Source organism: Oryctolagus cuniculus, chromosome 10 (genome assembly GCF_964237555.1).
Source record: "Oryctolagus cuniculus chromosome 10, mOryCun1.1, whole genome shotgun sequence".
Taxonomy (NCBI): domain Eukaryota; kingdom Metazoa; phylum Chordata; class Mammalia; order Lagomorpha; family Leporidae; genus Oryctolagus; species Oryctolagus cuniculus.
The window spans coordinates 20,765,983-20,793,823 of record NC_091441.1 but is presented as its reverse complement, the minus strand read 5'-3'; the positions used below and the strand labels follow the sequence as shown (position 1 = coordinate 20,793,823).

Below are 27,841 nucleotides of genomic sequence, written 5' to 3'. Positions count from 1 at the left end.
GCTAATGGACCATCATTCTCCCTGCAAGCCCCCAGCTTGCCACCAGAGGGGCCCAGGCTCTGCCATCTCCCACAGAGAACTTTCCAGAATGACTCCGGTAGTCACGTGCTCTGTTCACGGCCTTTCTTAGCAAGGAGACAAGAGCCAAAGCGCAAACCTGTCTCTCCTCAGGCTCGCGGCAGGCTTTCCCGCCGGCGAGAACCAGCGGCTCTGTGGAAGCCGCAGCGCCACGGAAGCGGTTCTGACCGGATCTTCCTTGTTCACGGAGCCGGCTCCCACCTCGCTTCCGAAAAGGCGCCGTCGTTCTGGTTCCGGTCTTACTCGGGTCTCCTTGGTCCCGCAGGGAGGACACTGGCTGTTTAAGGTTCACGGCTTCCTCCTCTGTGGAGGCCCGGGCTCACCCGCGTGAGGTGACAGACCTCGGTCCCCGGTGGGTGAGGCTGACTCGGTGAAGCCCGCCCGATCCAGTCAGAACCAGACGGACACGCATTGCCGGCCATGACAGAAGCAGTGCTTGCTGGTTGGTGAGTCTCTCTCCTCCGCGTTGAAAAGCCAGGTGTGCTGCAACCCGCCTCAGACTAAGAAGGCTGTAGCGCCTCCGAGGTGAGGTTGTCCCCTCCAAACTCGGGGTGGAATTTTTTTGTTGTTGTTTTTTGTGTGTCTTTTTTTTTTTTTTTTTTTTTACTTATTTATTTGAAACGCAGTTATAGACAGGCAGAGGCAGGATTATAGGTGGACCCAGGAGGGGCCTTTAAGAGGTGATTAGATCATGAGGGTTCTGCCCTCCTAGTTGATTCGGCCACTCACGGATTAATGGATAAATGCATTTATTGAGGGAGTAGTTAGGAAAGCGAACTCTCTCTGCAAACTTGGTCTGTCTCACCACGCATGGGGTGCCCTGTGCCCTTGGAACTCTACAGAGGAGCCACACTGGCCAAAAGGTTCTCGCCAGGTACACCCCTTGCTCTTGCCCTTCCTGGCCTCCAGGACTGTAAGACATGCATTTCTTTTCCTTCTAAATGACCCAAACTGTGAAATTAAGTTATAGTGGCCGGTGCCGCGGCTCAATAGGCTAAACCTCCGCCTGCGGTGCCAGCACACCAGGTTCTAGTCCCGGTCGGGGCGCCGGATTCTGTCCTGGTTGCTCCTCTTCCAGGCCAGCTTTCTGCTGTGGCCCAGGAGTGCAGTGGAGGATGGCCCAAGTGCTGCACCCCATGGGAGACCAGGATAAGCACCTGGCTCCTGGCTTCGGATCAGCGCAGTGCGCCAGCCACAGTGGCCGTTGGGGAGTGAACCAATGGAAAAGGAAGACCTTTCTCTCTGTCTCTCTCTCTCTCACTGTCCACTCTGCCTGTCAAAAAAAAAAAAAAAGAAAGAAAGAAATTAAGTTATAGCAACTGAAAACAAAGACCTTAAATCCACACAAGCACCTGCTGGAACTCACAGCTTGGAAGAGTTCTCTTGAAGAGCCAGTTTCACTTGCACAGTCCACAGGCCACGCCCCTTTCCAGTGGCTTCCAAGGCCTCCAGACCAGGTTTCAGAGCACTTTCCAGGCTCTGAGGCCCCCACTCTGCACCAAGGCCCCAAAGTGCCCAGCCTGCCCCAGACTCTCCTAGGAGCCCTAGGGCCCTACCAGAGGGACGGTAATGGCAGGAAGCCATAATGTCTTAAAACAGTAGATTAAAACAAACCAGAGCATTTTGGATCATATTACACATCACTTTCCTCACGTCTGACAACAGAAAAAAAAAATCAAAGGCGGTAAAAGACAATCGTAGACCATAATGGTCTAATAACTCGGTGATAAAAGTGCTTGTGGGAGCAGCGTGGGAGCAGCCTGCTCCTGGTGCAGGAATCAAAGCCCTCCTCCGAGTCCACAGCGGTGTGTTCGGAGGCATTACTGCTTAAGTGCTCACTCAAGGCTTCCTCCAAAATGCAGTGGGAAGCTCGCTGGAGAATCGTAATTAGGCCTCAGTTGTGGGCCATATTCACACATTGTGCATCATCCTTAAAGATGACAGAAAAAAAATTACCCAGGGCTATGTGGAGTGAATGTTAGATCTCTTATCATTGTCCTCCCTGGAAAAAAAAAAGGCACCACTTAATAATCCCGTCTAGACTCGTAGCTATCTGAATATTGAGCAGTATGACTTTGTTTTGTTTTGAAATGAAAGAAGAAAAGCCCAGAAAACAGGCAGTGAGCACAGAACCTCGACATTTACTTAACAGCCTGTGGACATGGTCAGACCCTTAGGAAAGCACTTTTCCTTGCTTGGGGCACTGTCAACACCTGCAGGAGACAAAAACCCCAGGAAAGTCACAGATCAACATACTCAGGAGCACAGCAGCAGTCCAGATCTGGTGAACTTTTTAAGATACGTCATCTGTTGAAAACCACTCCCACATAATAGTCTGTGTGATGGAAGAAATGTCCACAATGATACATACTTTTAAGTATCATTCTAGTTTTCTACAGTAAGAGGCATTTTTAAAAAACATTTATTTATTGGGGCTGGCGCTGTGGCGCAGTGGGTTAACGTCCTGGCCTGAAGCGCCAGCATCTCATATGGGCGCCGGTTTGAGACTCGGCTGCTCCACTTCCTGTCCACCTCTCTGCTATGGCTTGGGAAAGCAGTAGAAGATAGCCCAAGTCCTTGGGCCCCTGCACCCACATGGGAGACCCGGAAGAAGCTCCTGGCTCCTGTCTTCGGATCGGCACAGCTCCAGCCGTTGCAGCCATCTGGGGAGTAAACCATCAGATGGAAGACCTCTCTCTCTCTCCCCCTGTCTGCCTCTCCTCCCTCTGTGTAACTCTTTCAAATAAATAAATAAAGATGAAAAAAAAAAAAACCTAAAATTTAAAGAGGCAAAGTTACAGACAGAGAGGGAGAAACAAAGAGAGATCTTCCATCTGCTGGTTCACTCCCCAAATGGCCACAATGCCTGGAGCTGGGCCAATCCAGAGCCAGGAGCTTGTTCCAGGTCTCCCACATGGGTGCAGGGACCCAAGCACATTGGCCATTGTCTACTGCTTTCCCAGACCATCAGCGGAGAGCTGGATGGGAAGTGGAGCAGCTGGGACTCGAACTGGTATCCGTATGGGAAGCCAGTGCCACAGGCAGATGCATAACCTACTATGCCACAGTGCCTGCCCTGAGAGGCATTTATTTTATAAGCAGAAAAACAATAATTGAAAAAAGCATCTGTGTGTTGTTTCTTTCATAATAACATTTCAGTTATTTATTTTTAAACTTTTGCATATTTATTCATTTTAATTGAAAGGCAGGGAGAGACAAAGAGACACATAGATAGATGGTCAAACACAGAGAGATTCCATCCACTGGTTCACTCCCCAAATGCCTGCAATAGCCAGGGCTGGGCCAGGCAAGAAGCCAGGAGCTGGAAACTCAGTATTGATCTCTCACATGACTGGCAGATATCCAAGTACTTCAACTATCACCTGTTGCCTCCCAAGGTGCACAACAGCAGGAATTTTGAATTGGGAACAGAGCCGGGACTTAAACTCAGACACTGTGATATGGGCTGTGGGTGTCCCAAGCAACATTTTAACTGCTACACTAAATATAACCTCTCCCTATCTTATTTTTTTATTCTGAAATACTTAACTGACAAAATTTAAATATACTTAAGGTATATAACATGACTTACATATACATTGTGCAGTGATTTCCACAAGCAAATTAACATTATTAGGTTTATTTTATTTACCTGAAAGGCAAAGTGTAGAGAAACAGGGAGAAACAGGGGGGGTGGAGTGGGAAATTTTCCATCTTTTGTTTCACCACCACCACCCCAGATGACCACAATAGCCGGGTTTGGGCCAGGTCAAACGCAGGAGACCAGCACTCTATCCAGGTCTCCTGTGTGACTTTTAGGGGCCCAAATACTTGGCCATCTTCTGCTGCTTTCCCAGACACATTAGCAGGGAACTGGTTAGGCAGTAGAGCAGCCAGAAATCAAATCGGCACTCTGATATGGGATTCTGCCATTGCAAGCAGTAGGTTAATCCCCTGCACCACAACTCTGACCCCTAAAGAAAAGTAATTGGCACATCCACCAGTTCCCATGCTATCTATTAGAACCCCGGAACTTGTTCATCAGATACCACTTGGGCACCATCTCCCCATTTCACCTACCCTGTGGCCAGTGGCAACCACCGTTCTACCCTCTGCTTCTGTTTGAGGATTGCACATCAGTGAGATCACACAGTATTTGTCTTTCCGTGTCTAGCTTATTTCACTTAGCATAACGTCCTCCAGGGTCAACCATGTTATCACAAATAAGTTTCTGTGATTTTAATGAAGCTGTCTCCATTATGTAACTGGCATAATGGAACCTCACCTCTGATCACATGATTTCACAGCCACTCTTCTTAACACCTCATGACAGTCCCCCATTTCACGGGAGGGAAAATAGATACACAACTGCAAAACCCACAGTACTCTAAAATCACTTCCTAGTTGATCATATAGCTGCAATTGATGGTTATTAGTAATTAGCCCTAATTGATGTTTCTGTGTCCTAAATATTACTTATTATTTAAATTCTCATGTGTCGGAATTCTCAACATGTGCATCATGCCAACAATGAGGCAATCATTGCTTTGTGTTCACCCAACCGTTGCCCTTTCACTCTGGGCCTGTAGTGAGACTACGTTTTCCAGTCTCCCTTGCAGTTAGATGCACTCACATGACTGAGTCCTGGCCCCTAGAGCATGGGTAGAATCCTGTTATTTCCAGATCTGGTTCATGAAACCTCGCCTGCAACCCTCCCTCCCCTCATCCACCTGTCAGACACAGAGAGGAAACGGTGGCACCCCTAATTTCGGAGCCTGCATCCCTGACTGATGGTGTGCAGTAGAGAAGGCCCTTCCTCTACTGGATTGGGATTTGCCAAGCCACCCAGGCTAAAGCAGTTCTCCAACCCTGAGCCCAACAACTATCCTATTGTTTGAGAAGTCATGGTCTCCCGAACCCCCTTCCTGTATTGGATATTTTCATCGTTTACAAATACAATGACATGGTTCTCTTTGAACAAACTGTGCCATTTCATTTGTTCCTTCTGACTTGTCCAAGTACTCATGGGGTACATTCCCCAAAAAGGCCCCTGGGTCATCAGGAGAGGTACAGTTTCATAGCCCTTGGCACTCTGTTGCCAAGCGCTCTTCAGAAATCCTGGAGCCAACAAGCATGGCATGGGCAGCTTCTGGTGTTTCCCCTCATCCGCAGCAACACTGGGCTTTATTGTCTTGAGTTCTGTTTTCTAATGCTGCAGCACCTCTTCGAAAGTGTTTCTTACGACTTTCCTGGGCTCATCGATACTTGCCACACTCACTCGGAGTTCCTCTGCTACAGAGGATGTGGCAGGAAGGTTTCGCGTTAGCAGCCGCAGGGACATCCAGGCAGCCCCAGGGACAGTCACTTGACCTGCAGGGAAATGATGACACCACAAAACGCTGTCAAAGGAATCAGGCTTTCGCTCCTACCTTACAAAAGAGGCCTCTAGAAACTCACAGCAGACATGGTAGTTTTCATGGGGAAAAAGCATTCTATGTTTCAAAGGCTGGCTTTTGAGCCCACGAAGCCTGAGGCCTGCAGAACCCGGGGCGTATGGTTTGGGCATAAATAATAGATTTGGGAGAATACGTGATCAGTCAGAACCAGACAGCTCTGCCCCCGGGCGAGATGAAGTTTTCTACTGACTGAGGCGGCGGGGAAGTAGCGAAGGAAGAAGGGGGCTTAAACGGCGGGTCCTGAAGGCAGGGGCCCGCATGGGGGCTGCTTCGCAGCCTCTCGCCTGCACGCACCGGCCCATTCTTTCAGCAAGGTTCCTGCGCAGGCGCTGTTCTGAGCGCCGTGGGTCCCACTGTGAATGAGGAAGATCAAAGTCTTGCTTCTGATCAGTGACGTTGTAATGGGGAGAGATGGACGTTAGCCATTAAATCAACAGAAATGTGTGTATGTGTTTACGTGCACATACACAACATGGATAATGAGTGGTGATAAGTGCTCTGAAGACAACAAGACGGGGCAGAGAGTGAGAGATGCTGCTTTAAATAAGGAGTCTATGGGGTCCATGTTTGGTCTGCTTGGGCCGCTGGCATCCCATATCAGAGCGCCTGATTCTGAACCCTAATTCTGCTCCTGGTTCCGGCTTCTGGCTAACATGCATCCTGGGAGGCAGCAGTAATGCCTCGGATATGTGGGTTCCTGCCACCCACGTGGGAGACCTGGATGGAGTACACAGCTCCTGGCCTTGGAAATGGCCCAGCTCTGCACTGGTCATCTGAGGAGTGAACCAGCAGATGGGCGATATCTCCCTCTGCCTCCCACCTCCACCCCCTTTCTCTCGCTCTCTGTCTGCCTTTAAAATTAACAAGAAAGTAGGTGGTTAGGAGAGGCCTCTCTGAAGTTGACATTTGAATAGTAACTGGGAACGGAACCGAGGTCATATTCGAGCAGGGAGCACTCTAGGAAATGAGAGCTGCAAACACCCCGAGACGGGAGTGTGTCCTGGCACAGTAAGATGTGGAAGATTGATGTGGCTGGAACCAATAAGAGAGAGGGAGAGGGACACAGAAGAGAGGAGGGCTGAGAGAGTAGGGAGGCCAGGGCACTATGGGGCAGGATGTCTGGGCAGCAGGCAGTGACTGAGTCCCAGGGGGCGCTACAGAGCCAAGGCAGTGAGGTGGCACCACAGGGATGAGGCTGATGGTCTTCTGGCCTCCGCTGTCTCCTCCTGGCTCCCCAGTGGTGAACCTTGGCACCCACATCCCTCTCCCTGCCTGTGGGCCTCTGCAGTGCACCCAGCAGGCAGTTGGCTTGCCCTGAACCTTGAGGAGGTCACTGGCAGAGTGCTAAGCAAATTCCATCCCCGAGTCCCACACCCCCTGCTTTGCAACCTCATTGCTACCCAATTCCTGCTGTCTTGGTGTAGTCTGAGCAAGTGCCACATGTGCACCAGCTTTCCAGATCTCAGCCCCTTTCTCGAATGCAGGAATTCAGACCAAGGCCATCTGATTGCATGAAGAGGTAACCCATGCATTGAAACAGGAGTGAGCCAGCCCTCCATAGAAGTAGTTGCTGACCCACATAAGTAAATCTCTAACTGGGTGAATAGAGGAACAAAAGAGAGATTTTTCTTTCCAGCAGCTTCTTTTTGTTGTTTTTTGTGTTTTTTAACCTTTATTTAATAAATATAAATTTCCAAAGTACAGCTTATGAATTACAATGGCTATTTCCTCCCCATAATTTCCCTCCCACCCGCAACCCTCCCCTCTCCCGCTCCCTCTCCCCTTCCATTCACATCAAGATTCATTTTCAATTATCTTTATATACAGATCAATTTAGCATATATTAAGTAAAGATTTCAACAGTTTGCACCCACACAGAAACACAAAGTGCAAAATACTGTTTGAGTACTAGTTATAGCATTAATTCACAATGTACAACACATTAAGGACAGAGATCCTATATGAGGGGTAAGTGCACTGTGACTCCTGTTGTTGACTTAACAAATTGACACTCTTGTTTATGGCGTCATTAATCACCCTAGGACCTGCAGCTTCTGACTATCTATTTTTCCACTCCAGCAGGTGAATACGTGCATAGCCACAGGCCCACCTGCATGCATACACGCACACACACACACACACACAAAACACACACACACCTCCACATGGTCCAGCAAAGATCCGGAATCTGGCACCCACTATCGACAGATGGCCACTCTCGTTCTAAATGAACTGCGGCCTGGGCCTCCTTTTCATCTCCAAGGCCATTTCATCTTCCTTCCGGACTTCTCCTGTGACCTTCATTTTATTCTCGTGCCTGAGTGTGGCAGCTGAACTGGATTCAAGTTCCTGTCTTGTTTCAAATTCAAGGGCTAAACAGAGCATTTAAATGAACTTGTAGCAGGCCTGACCATCAGGATTTTGGAGTCTGGTTAACATTTCTCCCTCAGTGTCCCCCCCTGTTCCCCCCACTTATCACTACTCCATCTCCAGGTTGGCTTCTGGGTGAAGTTCACGGCTGGTTAAAAATGACATCATCAGGGTGAGTGAGAGTAGATTAATGTTCACCCCCATCCATCCATCCATCACCAGCAGTCCTGGGTTCATTACGTGTGCACCAGGCACAGTTTCCCTCCATGCCCCATGATTCATCCACAGGTCTAATGATTGAGGGTTAGGTTTGTCAGTTTTCTCAGGTTTTGGTAGAAGAGACAACAATTATTTGGTGCCCAGCATCTTTTGTCCTAGAGAGAAGATGAGAGGAGGATGGGAAAGTCCTGACACCATGACATAAATGTCACAGCACGCCCATTCATCATTTCTGAAGAGCTCCCACAAGAACAGGGACATGGAACCCACACCTTTTCTTCTGCACAAGGTCTTCAGTCTGATTGCTATTTTTCAGGGAGTCACCTGGTCCCTCCATTCTCTCATTTCCACTGTAATTTCCTGTGATGCCTTTCATGACAGAGGAAGGGGCATGGGAGGAGAGGCCCAGGCACCCATCCCCCAGGGCTGGAGCAGGTACGTGTGACATCACGCCCGCACTCCATTCTCAAGGATCTGTTCATCTGTCCATCCATGCATCAGTGGTCCATCTCTCCGTGCACTGTAACAGCTACTGTGCCAGGTGCTGGGCCGTTTTGTTTTATTTTAAAGATTTATTTACTTATTTGAAAGGCAGAGTTGCAGAGAGGCAAAGGCAGAGAGAGAAAGGTCTTCTATTCACTGGTTCACTCCCCAGATGGCCACAATGGCAGGAGCTGGGCCAATTCGAAGGCAGGAGCCAGGAGCTTCTTCTGGATCTCCCACACAGGTGTGGGGGCTCAAGGACTTAGGCCACCTTTGTTGCTTTCCCAGGCCATGGCAGAGAGCTGGATCGAAAGTGGAGCAGCTGGTATTCAATCTGGCAGCCATATGGGATGCCGGCACTGCAGGCGGTGGCTTTACCTGCTACGGCACAGCGCTGGCCCCTTGGGCCGTTTTAAAACCTGTTTTCACTCAGGTATGGTGAGGTCAGTAAACTCAGAGGCAACAGCCATCGGAAGGAGACTTTCTTACGGTTCCCTGGAGGAGGGGATAGGCCGTGCCCTACCAGGCAGAGCCACTTGGAGAAGCAGCAGCGTGGGTCTGGAAGCAGAGGGAGTGAAAGCAAAGCTCTGTTAGGGTAGGAGCCTTTATTGTGGTTCTCCAGGGAAGGAGCAGGTGGGGCCAAGTAGATTGCTGGGCAAGTTTAAGTTTGGGCACTTTGAATAACTTCAGTGGGGCCCCGTCTGTAGGGGTGATCTTCGGTTGCCTATTACTTGGTCCTGAGCAGATGTGGGGCAAGAGGATGGTGTCAGGGCTGCCTGAACCTGAGAAAGGTGTTAGATGGGGCGATAGACTGGTTAGTTTGCATATCAAAGGCATTCTTGCTGCCAAGTTATTTGTTATGCCTAGGAATGAGCTAAGGCTGTCAGAGGCAGTTTCTCCCTGGGTCCACATGGTCCCAAGATGTCAAAGCAAGATAAAATATAGAAAGCAATCATAATGAATACATAGAGTTTCAAAAATTGATCATCTCTGCCTTTGAAGAGCCCACAGACCTCACAACAAACAAACAGTTCCAGTAGTTTTGATACCATAATGGCACAAGGAATTATACCAGTCTTTGAAGATGTCTGCTCAGCACACAACCTTCTCATTCTTGGGAAATAGATCCCATATCCCACGTGGTAGCACTCCCCCCACCCTGCCCTAGCTAATTGGGCCAAGATGGCCACCTGGTCTCAAGCTCAGCCAGTGGGATTTTCCCTCCCATGGACTTGTACAGAGATTCAAAGGCCGCAGACCTGAGTGGATAGGTATCACAGCTGGTAAACTCAGGGGCCAGAGAGGTCTGGCTGTACCACACAGATCAGGGATCCCCAACCCTGGCTACACAGTAGAGTCATCTGAAGAGCTTGTAAGAAACACTTAAGCCCCAGCTCAGACCACTTAGATCACAATCTTGGAGGGTAGGTCCCAGATGTCACAGCCCTGGTCCCAGGCCTGACTCACTCTTCATCCCTTCTCTGATCAGGCTTTTAGCCCATGTCCCACGGCAGTGTACATGGGTTCAATCTCCTGGCTCTGGCCTCCTGACTCCAACTTCCTGCCAGTGCACACTGGGAGGCAGCAGATGCTGGGCAAGTAGTCGGGTCCCTGCCACCCATGTGGGAGACCTGGATTGTGTTCTTAGCTCCAGGTTTTAATTCAGCCCAACCCCACTTATTTTTCTCTCTCTCTCTCAGCCACGCTCTTCTCTCACACACGTGCTGACTCTCAAATAAATAAATAATAATAGTAATAAAAATGGAATTATCTTTGGCCTAGGCCCTCTGAAAGCACCACCTGCAGATTCTGTCCTATTTTGCTGTGTGGTGCTCACATGGGATTGGGCCATTGTAAGTGTGCATATTCTATACATTCACAGGCTCATGGAGCGTGGCAATAGGGTGTTTGGGGCATTTTTTAAAAGATTATTTATTTAAAAGGCAGAGTTACAGAGAGGCAAAGGCAGAGAGAAAGAGAGAGAGAGGTCTTCCATATGTTGGTTCATTCCCCAAATGGCTGTAACAGCCAGAGCTGTGCCAATCCAAAGCCAGGAGCTTCTTCCAGCTCTCCCATGCAGGTGCAGGGGCCCAAGGACTTGGGCCATCTTCTACTGCTTTCTTAGGCCATATCAGAGAGCTGGATCAGAAGTGTAGCGGCTGGGACTCAAACCAGTGCCCATATGGGATGCCGGCACTGCAGGCAGCTGCTTTACCCACTACACCACAGTGCTGGCCCCTACATGGGCCATTATAAATAAACTTTCTTTCACTGAACTTCTAATAAAGTGAATGCTCGTCAAAAGAAGATATGCAGTGCACCCTAGAAGCCAATGCCGTGATTGACCGGAAATATTTTTGGAGAGGGAGATGAGTGGGAGAAAGGATGGGCACTTCTGCTCTGTAGGAGCTTACAGTCTAGCTGGAGAAGGGGCCTCGATGTTGCTGCTGATGTATAAAATATAAATACATATGCACATGTACATGCTGTTTCATTCACAGCAGAAAACCAAGCATAACACACACTGGACAAACAGAGGTATTCCACATGATCAGAAAAGAAAGATCACTCTGTGCTTGGCTGCTACAGGGAGACTTCTCAGATGTGGGAGGGTTTATTTAGCCTGGTATTTAAAAGAAAACTGGGTTTCAAACAGGTGGAGAAGGCAGGCAGGACATCCCAGGCCCATGGACCAGGATAACCAGCTTTGTAGGTGCTTGAAAGAAAACTGTGAAACACAGGCCCCATCCAAAGGCGTTGTGCACCTTCTACTAGCTCCCTCAGATCTTCTCTGCATTCTTTATTCTCCCACACTCTTGGGGTTTGTGACTTCTTTATCTATCATGCAAACCAGAGACTTAAGGGCCTAAACACCACTGACCCAGGTCCAAGCAAGAGTAAGCACCTAAGTGGGGTCCTCTGACCTCTCAGAGAGCAGGTGTCAGGAGAAAAAGGGAACAATTAGGGGGAAAAGGAGACCTGGACTCACTATTAGACAGAAATCTGTTTTCAAAGACAGAGAAGTCAAACACAGAAAACCTGGAGCCACTTAAAATTGGTTAACAGGGTGAACATTTAGCCTAGCAGTTAAGACACCTGCATCTCAAATTGGAGTGCCTGACTCCTGCTTCCTCCTAATGCAGCCCCTGGGAGGCAGCAGTGATGGCTCAAGTATTTGGGGTCCCTGCCATCCATGTGGGAGACCTGAATTAAGCACCCTCTTCCTAGCTTTGTTCTGGCCCAACCCTAGCTGTCATGAGCATTTGCAAGAATGAACCAGTGGATGAGAACTGTCCAAAAAACCAGTAGCTTTCCCTCCACTTTGCTGGAGCATGAGAATAATGTTGGATCTGGGGACAGGTGTCTCAGAGTCACCCCGACACAGGACTCAGTTTCCCCATGCTACAGTGCAGAGTGGACCCTGACCTCTCTCCAAGGACGCCCCCCACCCCCACCCTCCACAGCTGATCCTGTTGATGGGCTTTTCCCCCACCAGGGCAGCTTATTTGTAGCTGCAGGCTTTCAACCATGCTCAGCTCTGCTCCTTTCTGCTGTTGTGGAACATTTTCCGTGCCACTAGGGAGTGTAAATGCTCCTCACATGCATTTTTGAAAGACCTTGGAAACCTCTGCATAAATCAGTGGAAGTTCATTTATGGTTGTAGAATATTCTGGATAATTTATTTGGTGTCAAGCATCCTGAGTCAGAGCCTTCCCTTTTCCACCAGGGCCCTGCTGGGCCTCGCTGCATTTCCCTTGCGTGTTTGTTTTGGTTGGCCCTGAAATGCTAGCCGGCCACAAGGAGCCCTTTATCGTTATTCCAAATAGCTCTTCCCCTTCCTAATGACATTCTCTTTGGAGATTTGACTTGGAGCCAGTGCTTCTTCCCCTTTTAAAAAACCAACAGCTAATACTGAGCTCTCGCTTCCAAGCCGCACAGGCCATGGCTCTCAGATTTCAGCCTTGTCCTGCTGCCCTTCCTCAGAGTTTGAACTCTGCGGTGCCAGCTTGTAGAGCCATCTGATGAGTGCCTGCTGTCCTCCCGTGGCCAGGGCAGAAAATTGGACCTGATTGAACCTGCTTGTTAGCGATACAATAAAAACCCTAAGGTTTTACACCGAACCGTCTGCAGCTTGGTGGGTGAGCATCCTCGGGCCCTCCTACCAGAAACAGTAGAAAGATCCAGTTGACAGTCTTAGCGATCTGCCCAGTGTCCACCTCCTGTGGCTGTAGAATGAGCTGTGGGAGAGGGTGTTCCCTGCTTTTTGTTCCCTCAGCATTTCTCCACCCTGATCATGTGGCCTGGCCTTAAACTCCTGTCCTGTGAGGACAATCAGAATGACACCTTTAATGTCTGGGCCTTATTTTATGGCCTCGTGATCTTGTGCCCTCTGCAGTTCACAGGTCACATCAGGCAGCAGGCCAGGAGGTTTTTGATGTAACCTCTTAACCCCAGAAACAAAAGAACGGAGGTCCACAGAGACAATCCATCTAAAAATGATCCCATAAAGAAGGCAACTCAATCAGCCCAGAGCATGCAAATCACCTAAGATCTCCATGGCACACCCTGCTAAATCCGAACTTTGAGCTGAAAAAGGACACAAGCCCCATGATCCCATCACATAAATCTAAGCTTGAGAAAAGCAAAGAAATGAGTTTACAACCAGCTCAGAATGGAACGATTTGCAAGATGTGATTCATAAATTGGTTCCCTCCTCACCTCTCCCTCTCCTCCCATCTGCACACAAGCTCACACACATACCAGTCAGTACCACAGCACAGTGGAAGAGCAAACACCTTGCCCATGGATGGGCGGGTAGGGGAGGTCTGTGGAAGGCCAGGTGCTTTCTCTTGGCCATCGTCCTCCCCACCTCCCCCACCAGAGACAAGCTGGAAGTTAGGAGAGCAGGCAGCCTATCAGAAAGACAAGGACCTGCCACAGAGGTGAAAGGGTAGCCCCACAAAGAAGGGTAAATTCTGCAGAACAGATGTCACCTTCCCCACTACACAGATTGTCCCTCAACAGTCCTTAATAGCTGGCACACACGCCCCTGGGGCAAAGGGTCAGATTCATTTCCGAGGTGATGAGAAACTCTATCCAAAGAGTTAGGGGACAGGCAGGGGTGCTCCTGTGTTTATGAGCATTAAAGTGTTATTGTTTTCTTTAGAAAGAAACACTTTGAGTGTGTATGGAGATGCCTAGATAAGATGTGATGCTGGGAAATGGATCTTGAGAACGTAGCTAGATAAGTCTGCGTGAGTGAACGTTCTGGTCAGAGGCCAGAGCTGCGGGAGAGAACAGTAGATGGGCCTTACCTGTTTAGATGAAGACTGGGTTTGCAAATAAAAGGTGTGTCATCTTCGACACTGAAGATGAAAAGCTGTGTAGACACATCTGGATTCTCCTGGCAGATGTTACATTTGAAAGAACCCCTGGCTGCTCTATCTCATCCTGGCTTCTTTCCCCCCCCTTTTTTTTTTTAAGATTTATTTTATTTGATAGACAGTTACAGAGAGATGTAGAGCCAGAAAGAGAGAGAGGTCTTCCATCTATTGGTTCACTCCCCAAATAGCTGCAACAGCCAGAGCTGAGCTGATTTGAAGCCAAGAGCTTCTTCTGGATCTCCCACGTGGGTGCAGGGGCCCAAGGACTTGGGCCATCTTCTACTGTTTTCCCAGGCCATAGCTGAGAGCTGGATTGGATGTGGAGTAGCTGGGACTCTAATTGGCTCCTGTATGGGATGCCGGCACTGCAGGCCAGGGCTTTAACCCGCTGTGCCACAGCACCGGCCGCGTCCTTTCCCTTTAATTTTGCACCAGTTTCTAAAGTCCCTGGGACCAGGGAATGTATTTTAACCATGGCTGAACAATAGCACAACTGCATCCAATATAAAAGGTGCCATGAACAAAGGACCCTAAAGCCATTCTAGATCAGGTACGGACCCTGGAAAGAAAGAATCCTGACCTTGGCCTTGGAAATCAACTCTGTGTGGCCTTGGACAAGTCACTTCACCTCACTAAGCTTTAATTGCCTTCATCTATGAATTCCATTGTACCTGGGCTTCCTGAGTGGCTGCTTCACACTGGCTCTGCTCAAGCGCTCAGACAACCTCAATCCTTTGAGTCGAGGCTGCATGACTTCTGCTTCAGGGAGATCCTGTCTAGGCACAAGAGAATGCACTCAGTAGCATCTTTGCTGTCTGTTCTTGAACTCAAGGTTTCCACAACCCGTTTCCTTCCGAGAGCACCTGAAATACAGCCCACTGGAAGAGGCACCATTTTCCAAGTGATACCTGAGCAGCAGACATTATTTTTGGAATGTTCTGCAGAATCCTCTGTGCTATTTTGGAAGCCCAGACTGCGGAATATGTGTGAATTGTGCTGAAGCTGGGCAAAAATAAGAACAGCCAATCTCAGATCTTCCTGGGGAGTTTCTGCCGAGAGAGGGCACTAAGGCGATCTTGGCTGGAAAGGCTAGAGAATCACGCTATTTAATCACCACCACACTCAAGCGTGGAAACCAACCAGAGGTCACCGGGTTAGTTGGGAACTGTCATGACAACAGCCTGAGTTCCTCCATTCCCAGCCCCCAGTAACAACTGCTCCACTGAGCAACCACACTGGTCTTGAGCATTTGCTGCTTTCTTTTTAAGTTACAGATTTTTTTATTAACATGTAAGATGTGGGCATTTTTATGGGGTATAGGGAAATCCTTTAAAACATGTATGCAGCATAAACAGATTAAGCCAGACAACATCCTTTCCATCTCCTAATCTTTTCCTCGTGTTTAGAGCTTACCAGCTCCTCTCCCCTCAGTGGTTCATCCGGTAAAGAATACCTGGTTGTGAACAACAGTCACGGCCATGCTGGGGAACACGAGAACTTGTTACTTCTGTCTGTGTCTTGGTACCTGTCCCGATGTGGGTAAGGAGGTAGCAACGAGGAGCTGAGGATTGACAGCACCTGCACGGAAGCACACATGCACCACAGCCCCATGTGCACGACCGAAACTGCACTCCCTTCCATGTAGACTGCAGCTGCTAGGTTTTGCCATTTAGAACCGGTGCCACCCACAGCGCCTGTGCCGGTCTCCTAGTGAGGGTCATCTAGCTCTAGTTGTGGGTTCTTGGGGTAGGAGAGGGTTTGAAGTGCGACTGAACGGCCCCTTCCGTGGGGCTTAGTTATATTGTTCCCAGTGGACATCATAGGTGATAGTAGTGGGGTGCACATGGTGGTGGTATGATTGAAACTTGCCACAAGCAGGCATTCAGAAGAGTTGAGTGGTCACACTGGAGCTGAAGGCTGGACATGAGGTGACCGGGAAAGGGCCTGGGTCCGTTGGAGTAAAGATAACCTGACTAACTCAATTGGCCATGGGATATTAGGTCAGTAAATAGGACAGAGGCTAAGTTCCGGGGAGATAGCTTAGCCTCCTAGAGCTAAGTTTATTAAACCACACGGAAGCTACAATACCTTGCAGATGGGAAAACGTATACATTACAGTTGGAGACCTGAACCATACTAGGTTGGATGTTGATCAGGAATCTATTAAATAGCTCTTTGCTGGGAAGACTTCACCCTTCAGCTTCCCCAGGGGAAGGAAAATCTCCTACATTATGCAATAATAAAATAAACATCTGGGTCTCTGCAGCTGTCAGTTGCTCTTTCAACTCTAGGATCCATCTTTGGGCCAGAAGCCTGGTCTGGGCCTAGGAGGACACTGGCCTCGGGATGCTCAAGTTGGCTGCACTCTCTCCTTTCCCGCAGACTATGCACAGTGCCTGGGGCGGAAGGAGGAGAGGTGGTGCAGTTTTCTCTGCTGAGCCTCCCCAGCAGGAACAGTAGTAACAAATGCGCTTTTCACACTAAGGTTTCTTCATTAGTTCTCCCATTAAGCCTAGATCCTCCCACAGTAGATTGCAAACTCGAAGTCCGTGTGATCCCATAGCCATTGCACTGCAGGTGCCCAGCAGTGACAGTGGCCTCAGACTGGGCTCCTTTCTGCAGTGTATGTGGCAGCAGCCCGTGTGCCTTTACCTGTTGTCAAACTTGCAAGCATTTATTCTGTCTTTATGATTGTCATGGGGACTGAGGTTCTTCAGAGAGAAAGAGCGCACTGATGACACGGTGGTTTTACACCTACCCCCTGGACAGGGAGTTTGCACATAGTTGTGAGCTGTGAGCGGGTAGTGCACTGCTGCTGTCACTGAAGGCAGGGTTGATCTCTCACTTGCTTGATAGTCACAGTCAAGAGCATCTAGATTGTGTTGGGGAAGAGACCAGTTGTACTCATGGCTAATTCAAGTATTAAAATGAGGTTGTCCCTACAGCCTTTCTAATCATTCAGGATCCCTGTAGCCAAAATAGTATATGTTCCAGCTGCAGAGAGTTGACTGCTCTCAGCTTGCACAGCACCTTAGGGGAGGAAAGAATATATGGATAGGGAATGGGGTGGAGAAAGAAGGGTGGGAATGTTGTCATCTGCATGGCTTTAGGGTCCTAAGGAGTAGAGAAGGACGGCACTGGGGAGGTCTGGATGGATCTGTGGAGGAGTTTCCTGTAGATAAATTTCTGATCCCCCAACTACTATCCCCAGTATGTGATGGCTGAATTATATGTAATCAACTGCATTGTATCTAAAGCCTTAGAACTAGTCAGGTGCTCCCCCCACCCAATACCATTTCTTACCCTCTAATCCTACCTGATCTTTAACAAAGCATTAATAATTCTAAGGATAATCTCTATTTTGTTATGCTTTTTTGTAACTATTTTAAATAAATCAATTTGTACTGTAAAAAAAAAAAAAAGAACTGGTGCCAGCTAAAAATATCCAATATGGCTTCAGGCTGGGTCCCTAGGATGACCTTCAGGCTGTTCTAAAGTAATTATAATGAAATTATCATGGGTGGTGCTCCCACTCCATCATGCACCTGATACCATGACAACTCTGAGATTTCTAAAATAGGACATGGAAATAGGTAGAACTCCATCCCCGCCCCCAAGCCTCACCCTCTATGAATATTCAATTAAGCCTCACCCCCAGACACCACACCTACATGCTCCAGATAGTATATAAGGACAGCCTTGAACCTTGTTGATTGCAGCTCATTCTATCTCAAGCTTTCCCATGCTTATTCCTTGAGTTTGTACTTTTGCTTTAAATAAATCTTGTTTCTCTGCACAGCTTTTTCTACATCTCTTCCTTAAATTCTTTCTCATGTGGAGACCAGGCTGGATCAAGCCTAGCAAAGGTGAACCTCCACAATACTCTGACCTCCATCTCTCTTTTTATGTGTTATATTCCTCCATCTTTACAGCAATATGAGGGGTTGGGCGTCCTAAGAGGTTCAGTTACTTGCTCAGATCTCACAGCTAACACATAGGGAGCTGGGATGGGGTTCCAGGCCCTCAGATGTGGGCCTGTGCTTATAAACACCCACTACAGCCCTGACCCTCTTTTCTCTCTCTCTCTCCTTTCTTTTCTTTTCCTTTCTTTTTCTCTCTCCTTGCTTCCTTCCTTTCTTCCTTCCTCTCTCTCTTTTTTTTTTCTTAAAGACATATTCATTTATTTGAAAGGCAGAGCATTAAAGAGAGAATAATCTTACATCTTCTGGTTCACCCCTCAAACAGCCACCCCTTACATCTTCTGGCTCATCCCTCAAACAGCCAGGGCTAGGCAAAGCCAAAATCAGAAACCAGGAACTCCATCTGGGTCTCCCACAAGGGTGGTTAAAGATCTAAGTGCTTGGGTCACCATCAGCTGCCCTCCCAGGTGCACCAACATGGAGCTGGCTCAGAAGTGGAGGAGCTGGGACTTTAACCTGCAGTTTGATAGGGGATGCTGTTGTCACAAGTGGCTGCTGCTTCACCCACTGTGCCACAACACTGGCTCCCTGAGAACTCCCCCCATCTCCATACCCTAACCATATAATAGTGCCTCAGCAGCAGAACAATGAGCCTCTCAGAAGTTGAGGAGTGTTTCTGGGTAGGGGGAGGTGGGCAAAGCAGGGAATGTGCAGTAAGTCTGCTGGTACCCTCCTAAGAGATCTGTGTGAGCACAACCTATTTTGGAAAAGGGGACGTAACAGATGTAATTAAGACCAGACATAGTCTAGCCTGAGTCCAAAATATAGATTGACGCATTAAGTGCCTTGGGAATGTGTTAGAGAAGAATTCTTTATCTCAGTGAAGGTTTCCTACAGATACCTCTCTATTGCAGATGTATGTTCCGTGTAACTAGATTTTCAAAACATCCATCGCCTTGGACATTTTTAGGAACATCCCTCCTATGTGAAATATGTTTCCATGATGTGGATCGACTGCTTGTTCCCAATAAGCCCTTGGGTTATAGACAAGGGAGAGGTCCCTGTCTGCGATAGAACCTTCCAGCAGGCAGACAGTCACAAGGGGCCTCCTCCTCGCTTCGCCATTGATGGTGAATGATGCTTCTCTGGCTCACCTGGAAACCCAGTATAAGGTGCAATTGGCTGTGCCCCATTGTCCTTCTTTGTCATGGGATGCTAGGTGAAGCTCTAGGCCCACGTAGCCATTGTTATGGGCTGGGGAAGGAGGAACTTGGATTTCTCATGGCTGTTTCTAGCCAGCCACACATACTTGTTGTTCCCATCTGTAAGCTGGAAGGACCATGTACCCTCAGTGCAGGAGTGGTTAAAATACACAAGGCGCAGCCTGCTGAAGCTCTGAACCAGGGACGTGGATGTTCATTTGACCATCATCCTTGACACCGTCTCCCAGTGTTTTCCAACTTTCCCAAGTAGGACACAGGTAAGAGTCTGCTTTGCTGGTGCTGCTCTGAGAAGCCCGGGTCCACTGTGTCCTGGGCACCCAGAGAGGACTTGCCTGACAGTCCAGGACCCCTGAGGCCACACCTGGCCACCCGAGGTCTCAGGGGACCAAAGAGCTCCCAACTCCCTGAGAAATCTCCCCAAACACAAAGACTTAGGAGCTCTGCCTTACATATGCTGTTTTTTTCCTATCTATTCAAGATTTAATAAACCCATTTTTTAAAAAAAGTCATGAAATCCAAATCCTCAGAAGCAAATCTTGGGAACATGGAAATATTTGAATATTCCTCCAAAGCAGATAAGAGACGAGTAGAGGATTTTCAAATGAGAAGCTTATATTAAGATTTTTGATAGAATGAAACCACTATAATATAAAGTTCTCTGGGCTGCTGTTTCTTCCCATGAGTTCTGTTGAGAAATAACTGCCTCTCCTTGGCATTGAACATCCTTGTGGATAGGTAGTTTGGGGAATATAAAAGCCCCGCTTTCCTCCAGTTTCAGAACAAAGACTCCCTTCCTCCATCCGCTGACTCCCCCAACCTTCAGGCGCACACATGTGCACGCACACCCATGTACACATGCACAATGAACCAAGAAAGGAAGGAAAAGAAATCAGTAATGAGAGAGCCCACTAATGGATTGGCTTAAGTATAGAACAACAGCCCATCACAGTTCTAGAAAATAATCAATCAGGCACTTAATTTTAAACATGAAAGTAAGCTGCCAGGAGACTGTTAATAGATAACCAGATAAATTAACAGTTGTAGGTGGGATCTGAGACCAGTGCAGACTTTCCACCAGGCTCAGGCTCCCTGCATATAAAGGGCCTCTCTGGCGTGGCACTTGATCTCACACTGTTTCAAAGTGGGAAATCTCCTTTTAGCCAATATCCCTTCGCAGCGGGTTCGTCACTTCAGGGAACTGTCCTTTGTGCGTCTTCCATAAATTTTATAACACCACTACTTTAAAATATCGATGGGCAACTTGGCCTTGGCCCAGGCCCGCAGTGGGTTAGCGTGGACATGAAAACCTTCAGGAGCATAGAAACAGGAAGGAACACCTTCCCCGCTGACCCTTGTTAAGGGACAATTGTGTAAGTGCGGTGGCTACCTGAGCTGAGGCCTGCCTGCCTTTGATGGATGGCTCTTCCCCTCTAGGAGCTGGCTCAGAGCCCTGTGGGGACAGGAGGGCATTTGGGACATACACAGGCAGTGTCCAGCTGCCTGCAGCTCCGCAAAGGGTAAGTGAAAGCCACACATAATCCCCCAGGTTGCTCAAACTTGAACCTGAACTTTTCCCGACACTCAAGCTCACTACAAAATGACAATGAATAAGGATCCACAGCTCTGTACTCTGTCTCTTCCCCCTCGCCAGTGACCCCCTCAGAACAAGTAGCCAAAAGTAAATGGCAACAAGGAACATAAATGATAGGACAAGGGAATTGACCCCTGGCTTCCTGAGGCTCTGTGAGCCTTCTGAACTCATCATGTCCTTCTGTAGTCACACTCTCTTTATCATAACAAGGACAATAAACCACTGTAAAAATCCTACTTCCTAGAATAAAGCCACCACGGAGAACAGCACAGCAATAGTTTGCCACACACATGAATAATGCAAGTTAATAGTAGCTACCACTCATGGGGGCCTTTAACACACCTACTCACTGTGGTACCTCTCCAGTTCTGACCCCACTGCAATGGAAATAGACAAGAGGTCAACCATTCACAAGCAACCCAGACAGGGTTTATGGCGGGATGCTCCAGCCCAAGGGAGCCAGCTCATCAGGACCAGGTCCTCCCATCTGGCTCAGTGAGGGGAGCTGGGCAGGGATTTGGATCAGGTGGGAAGGTGTAGCAGTGTCCCCTGGGAACACCTGCCTGGTGTTCTGTGCATTCACTGTTCCCCTTGCACACAACACGCTCAAGATGGCAGTGCTGCTCACTCCCACCACCCCAGGAGGGTCATAAACTAGAGGCGTCGGGCTACTCTGGCATGCACACAGGCAGGAGGGGGTGTCTTCTCTGTGTGGAATGTGGGTGCTCCTTGCTCCTAATTGACTAGAGATGATACTGTCAAATTGTGCTGGGCTTGGTTTTGTGAGTCCTGTTTCTATCCTGTCTCAACTGTGCTGCACTAAATACATCACCTATCTGATCCCATTTAATCCTTTTTTCAAAGCTGCAAAAATATCTTTTGATCCAGAAAAACAGCTTCCAAGAAGTTTTCCTAAAGAAATGATTGAGAATATGTCTGAAGATGTTGTCTATAATGATGTTTATCAAATTACTGCTTAGTAATAAGTGAAAAATGAAAATAATAAAAGTTCTGATAATTAAGAACAGGATAAATGATTTATAAATCTCTATATACGGCCAGCGCCGCGGCTCAGTAGGCTAATCCTCTGCCTTGCGGCGCTGGCACACCGGGTTCTAGTCCCAGTCAGGGCACCGGATTTTGTCCCAGTTGCCCTCTTCCAGGCCAGCTCTCTGCTGTGGCCCGGGAGGGCAGTGGAGGATGGCCCAAGTGCTTGGGCCCTGCACCCCATGGGAGACCAGGATAAGCATGTGGCTCCTGCCTTCGGATCAGCGTGGTGTGCCGGCCACAGCGCGCCGGCCGCGGTGGCCATTGGAGGGTAAACCAACAGCAAAGGAAGACCTTTCTCTCCCTCTCTCTCTCTCTCTCTCTCTCACTGTCCACTCTGTAAAAAAAACAAACAAAAAAACTATATAATACTTATGTTGTGTGGTCATTTAAGATTACATTGTAAAATAATATGCAATGACAACTAAAATATGTACATGCAATGTTAAGTAAGCAAGGTTATAGAGGAGTAAGAACAACAGAGTAGTTTTATAAAATTAAAGTATGCTTAGGCTGTGGTGTAGCCGGCATCTCATATGGGCACCAATTCAAGACCCAGCTGCTCCACTTCTGATCCAGCTCCCTGCTAATGCACCTGGGAAAGAGATTTCCAGGTTGTTGGGCCCCTGCACCTACATGGGAGACCCAGGAGCAGCTCCTGACTCCTTGCTTTGGATAGTCCAGCTCCAGCCATTGAGGCCATTTAGCAAATGAACCAGTAGATGGAAGATCTCTCTCTGTCTCTGTGTCTCTCTATCTATAACTCTGCCTTTCAAATAAAATAAATAAATCTTAAAAAAATAAAGTATGCATAAAATATGTGGGATTAGATTCATCAGTGTCCTAAGACTCCTGGTGTTTTCCCTTTCTTTCTACTTACCTTACATTCTAATTTTTTAAATAAATTATACTAAGAAAAATATTTTCATAGATGATTGACATAGTGGTGAACATGCCAATTGGGATGTACATACCCCATATCAGAACACCTGTGTTTCAGTCCTGATTCCAGCTTCTTGCTGAAGTACATTCTGGGAAGCAGCAGTCATGGCTCAAGTTCTAGGGTCTCTGCCACCCACATGGGAGACCCAGATGGAGTCCCTGGCTCTTGGCTTTGGCCTAGCCCAGTCCTGTCTGTTGCTGACATCTTGGGAGGTAAAGCAGTGGATGTGATATCTTTCACATAAATAATTTTTTATAAATATGACCTTTGTAATATGTCCAAATATTCACAGATGTTAACTTAGTATTGATGCATTTGACATATAAAGCCCTTTCTTGTCTACACTAGTTGTACCCATTGTCTCAGATGATTCTTATACCAACCTTTTCAGATGGGTTGAGCAGACGTTTTATAAATCTGAAAATTTTCAAAAATACAAGAAAGAAAGAGAAGAACACAAGGAACCCAGAGCCTGCCACTGCATCCCCAGGCAGGCTGCACTAAGGCACCCCCGACTCAGCATCTGCTGTGGGAGGTGCAACTCTGCACCCTCTCAAAGCTGTCTGCCCTGTTCCTGTTTTGGCTTTTCTCCCCTTGATGCTTAAGTTTGCTAGAATTCTACTCTGCTCAGGACAGGTGAGGGAACATTCCAGAATACAGGTAAGCAAGGTGGTGGGCTGGAGCTGGCTCACAAAAGCAGTGGCCTTGACCAGTGACGCCACGTCAGCCAGGCTGGGAGTGTTTACATCATGGGAATTAGCAAATGCCACAAATCAGGGTTCCTCTCTCTCCCAGGGAGCCAGTTGTTAAACACTTCCCAGCGTACCGCTGGAGTCTCGGGAGGAAAAGCCCATACATTGAAATGAAGGTCAAACACCCAGACTCCTGCTTTAAGCAGGATTATGCTGCATAGAATAAGCAGACTACAAACGCTGAAAAATGATAATGCATTGTTCAGAAAACGTGTCCTCTTCAAAGTCCACTCTGTTATGTCTAAATCTGAGGGACCCAACCAACGATTCACACCAGACAACTGAGCCCTGAGCCGGCTCCCTGCTTAGAAGTCCCAGACAGCCCCGCAGTCTCGTCCCAAGTGTGCCTTCACTCAGGCGAAGGACTGGGCGGCCCAATCCTCCTGCCTCCCCATCTTTGGGCCATCTCCAGTGCTTCACGCACCATCTCTACTCTTTCCGCACTTGCGGGCAACTCAGCTGCGAGCGAAGCAGGATCAGGAGATAATTTGGCCCAGATGGCGCTAACACAGACAGACAATGACAGGCAGAGCGCCTGCGGGGGGCCCTCCAATGTCTCTGAGAAGCTGCCGGTCCCCTCGGAATGCTACCTCCTGTTTGAGCGGCGATAAAATGTCTGCTCAGGCGCCTGAAGACACGCTCAGCTCAGCGCGCAGGAAGGCAGGGCCCCGGGAACCTTTTCTGTCGGCTTCCTCTGCGGCTCAGCTTGGGACTTGGCCCCTGGGGGATGCGGGAGATCAGGCATAAAACCCCGAAGATATCCGCAGCTCCTGAGGATCAAAGGCTTGCAGCGAAGGATAACCCCGCGCTAGAAGCAGAAGGAAGCTTTGCAGACTGCAGCGTTGAAAGGCGGTTGAAAGGCGGTGAGGAAGAGGCAGAGAGGCTGGGGGACCCCGGGAGCGTGCGTGGCTGCAGAGCAGCGACCTCCACGGCAGTGGAGTTCTGGGGCAACCGAACAGGCTGGGAGTCACTGTTTAAAACAGTTCTCTTTCCTGCCCTGTAATCAACACGAAAAAGACAGATGAAAGGAACTGCTGTCCACAGAGCCAAGCCCCGGGAACTGTGGCTTGTCTTCGGGAAGAGCAGGAACTGCGCCACCCGAGGCACAAGAGAGAGGGTGGCGTGGCAGTGAGAGGGTCCTCCTAGCTGCCCCTGGGAGCCAGCGAGGGTGCCACAGCCCTGGACACTGCGCCGGCTCCACCTGGCTCTCTCCAGGCCCTTTGCAGAACACACGATTTACAAGTAATAAATAAAAGGCACAACACTCTTCAGTGTAAATCCCGTAGAATCAGCTGATTCTCAAAAAACGCATTTACTGATTTCTACCAAGCGCTTTTATCTGCAGCCAGCCTATGGTCGCAACTGATCAACGAGTATAGCTCTGGCTTGCGTGTGGATAGTTTTGTTTACATCCATCAGTGATGTGAACACGAAGCAACTTCTCTGTAGGTCAGAACTTCGCTGGGTGGACTGAGCCTTCCCTCAGGCGTGCTCTCCGCGATGGAATGGCTCCCGAGACAACTTTTAAACTGTAAGTTTGGCCATCACTTCCTTAAGTCTAGATCATGAACCAGTTAATTATATAGTGAGTAAAGAGGAAGTGATGGATTCTGAGTGCTAGCCTTAAATTATAGTTTCATGGTGATTTATATAATTTTTAATGATCAATGTATTTAATAACCTGAAATTTATCAATCAGCTCACAAGCCAGCACACAGTATGTGGATTCCATCCTCAATATAGAAATCACTTTTTAAATGAAAAAAAAAAGGTACAAATGCAGATTACTACACATATTATCCGAGAAAAATCTACTACTTCTTAACATGATAATATGATAGGCAGTAAAGCTTTGGCCCCTGAGGGAGACTGGAAGTTAGTCTGTGTGTTCCTTTTGGGCAGCAGACCGCCAAGACTGTGTGCCTGGAAACAAAAAGCTCGCAAGGACCACAGACAGGGCCTGCTTCCTACCCAGCGGCTTCATAACAAAGGTTCCAACCAGGCCTTTTTCCAAAAATGTTTTTAATTCCAATATCCTAATGGCCTACCGTAGACAAATTTAGCCAATAGCTGTTGTTATACTAAAAATGGAAGCTAATGATTTCAGCTGAAAACAGCTAAGCCAGTACTATCAAAGAATATCGTCAGAGAGTGATTATCACGGGCACATTTGTTCTTCACTTCCTGTTCCCTATAGAAAGGCTTAATAAGATTCCCACATCAAAGCCAGCGCATTTCTGCCTCTCCCGAGACCTTAGAGCATTATGAGCCAGTCCTCCAGAGGCAGCCACCTCCCAGGGCCCCTCTTTTGTAAGCCTCACCGCACGCAGGGAGCAGTGGCTGGGCTGAAGCGCAGCACCTGCTCTTGCTGGCCATCACCACACCATTCAGCCCACACCAGGGGGCTGCAGAACACTCACAGAAAGTGTGTATTATGAAAAAAAATCTGTGCGTGGATTTCAAAATTTGTGCACCAAATGCACTTTTTAAGTTCTACTGCCCATGAACTTTTTCAGTCGCTCTCCTATATCTCTGCACACTTTCTAGTTTTCCAAATGAAGTGCATTTTGATAAGAAATATCGCTTTGAAGGCAAAGGTCAGTTGACAGCCACACCACCCAGCTGGCTGGAGGAAACCTGGCAGAACAAAACATGGGAAGGTTTTCAAGCCCTGCTGCTTGAATGAACAGGAATGCTAGACAAAAGCCCGTGAAACCGTGACATGATTATGACACCAGCACGTATTCCTACTGGCAATGAATCCAAATCTTTTTGTGCTGTCCTGATGAGCAGTGTTAGTCCATTTGACATCTGCACCCTCAAACGCGATAGTTTCTTTCTGAAAAATGAAATTTCTATGTCATGGGAAGCGCCCTGCACTGTGAGAAGTTACTGAAGGAACCTCAAAGATCAGAGCCAAACCCCTGTGAACAACATTCATAAAGCCTTAATTAAATGTTTTTAATCTTACAAGTTTTAGAAATAATGAAAGTGACTAGCTTCTGTCTGCCGAGGAATTCCCATCTTGTTATTCACAGCTGAGAAAGCGAGGAACCCTAATGCAGGGCAATGGTTTGTATAACACAGAATGTTCTCTCTCGAGGCGCGACAGCTCCAGGAACTTCCCATTTCCACCTGTCGGGAGCCACGTGCCTGGTCCATCCTCAGGAATCTGACCCAAGAGGATTTTCAGGCAAGGGGAGGAGGTGAGAGATGCACCCATCCATGCATGCACAAGGTCACCTATTAATACGGCCCCCAGCTGTAGCTGCGCAGGGCGGTCCCTGCTGCACCCCCACCTACCCCTGATGCAGGAGCAAACACACCAGAGCCCCGAGGGCAGCCTCGGGCAGGCTGCAGGCCTCACTCACTGCTGGCCCTGTCCTGGGGGTGAGGGGAGCCCAGTCCTTCCCCCTCAAGGCGCAGTTAGGAATTGTTGGATAAACACAGTGGCATCCCATTGAGCAGGCAATCTTCCTTACATACCGTGGTTTCCTAAATTAAATATCCAATTGATGAGAACAAAGCAGTCAGGGAAAGCAAGCGTAAGTCGGTGTAGTTAGCCTAAACCCAAGTCAAGAAGAAAAAGGTCTTTATTTTTCAGATCAACTGGAAACCCCAGTGACTTCTATTACTTAAGGATTGCTGTGCCGCCTGGGCAACTTGGAGCAGACGAGTCTACTTTTCTCTGTAACTCAGCCAAAGTTAAGGGAGTCTGTGGAAGTGGCACATTCCACTCCTGTGATTATCTGGGCAAGGATGTGGAGTCTGAGTTATCTGGAAGAGCCACGATGTTTTGCTGTTCGGTCAGCAACAACGTGCCCCTGTTACGTATGTAAAGGCTTTCAAACCTGAGTTCATTTCTCCTGATGGGAAGCAGATTTTCCTTGGGTGCAGAAATCCTGTTACAGAGGTCAGCAGTTTAAGGAGCAGAGGTAGGAGAACACCTTCCTCCTGGATACACGGAGGGACCTGGGCCTTCCAACGGCCCGCCCGCACGGATTCATGAGCTCAGAGCCAGGCTGGTACACAAGTGCAGCTTTGAAGAAACTGCCAGCAATCTGGTGCTAATTAGCAGGGCGCAGAGTTGTTATTTCAAGGTTGACGCACAGGGTAACAATGCTCAAAGACCGTTACTCTACAATGATTCCTTCCTGCTAGATGCTCTGCTCTCCGTCCACCATCCACGAGAAGCAACACATTCTACAGCAACAAATGCATGGGTGGTGGGCCCAAGAAACTGCCCCTTGCCTCTCGCTACAGAAGCTCCTGACCCAGTATCGATCAGAATATCATCACAGATAGCCCCATCACTGCCAAGTCTAGGTTTCCATAGCAAACGAGAGGCATCAGAAAGCCTGGCAAGCGCCCTGAA

General features: G+C 48.3%; 1 long non-coding RNA gene across 1 annotated transcript; it reads left to right on the top strand.

The window, feature by feature from the left end:
* The first annotated feature begins 383 nt into the window (after positions 1 to 383).
* Positions 384 to 27,197, top strand: LOC127492283 (uncharacterized). The gene is made up of 4 exons (XR_007921439.2): positions 384 to 520; positions 24,916 to 24,997; positions 26,570 to 26,672; positions 27,071 to 27,197. It is a non-coding gene; the product is annotated as an uncharacterized lncRNA (long non-coding RNA).
* Positions 27,198 to 27,841: the final 644 nt, after the last annotated feature.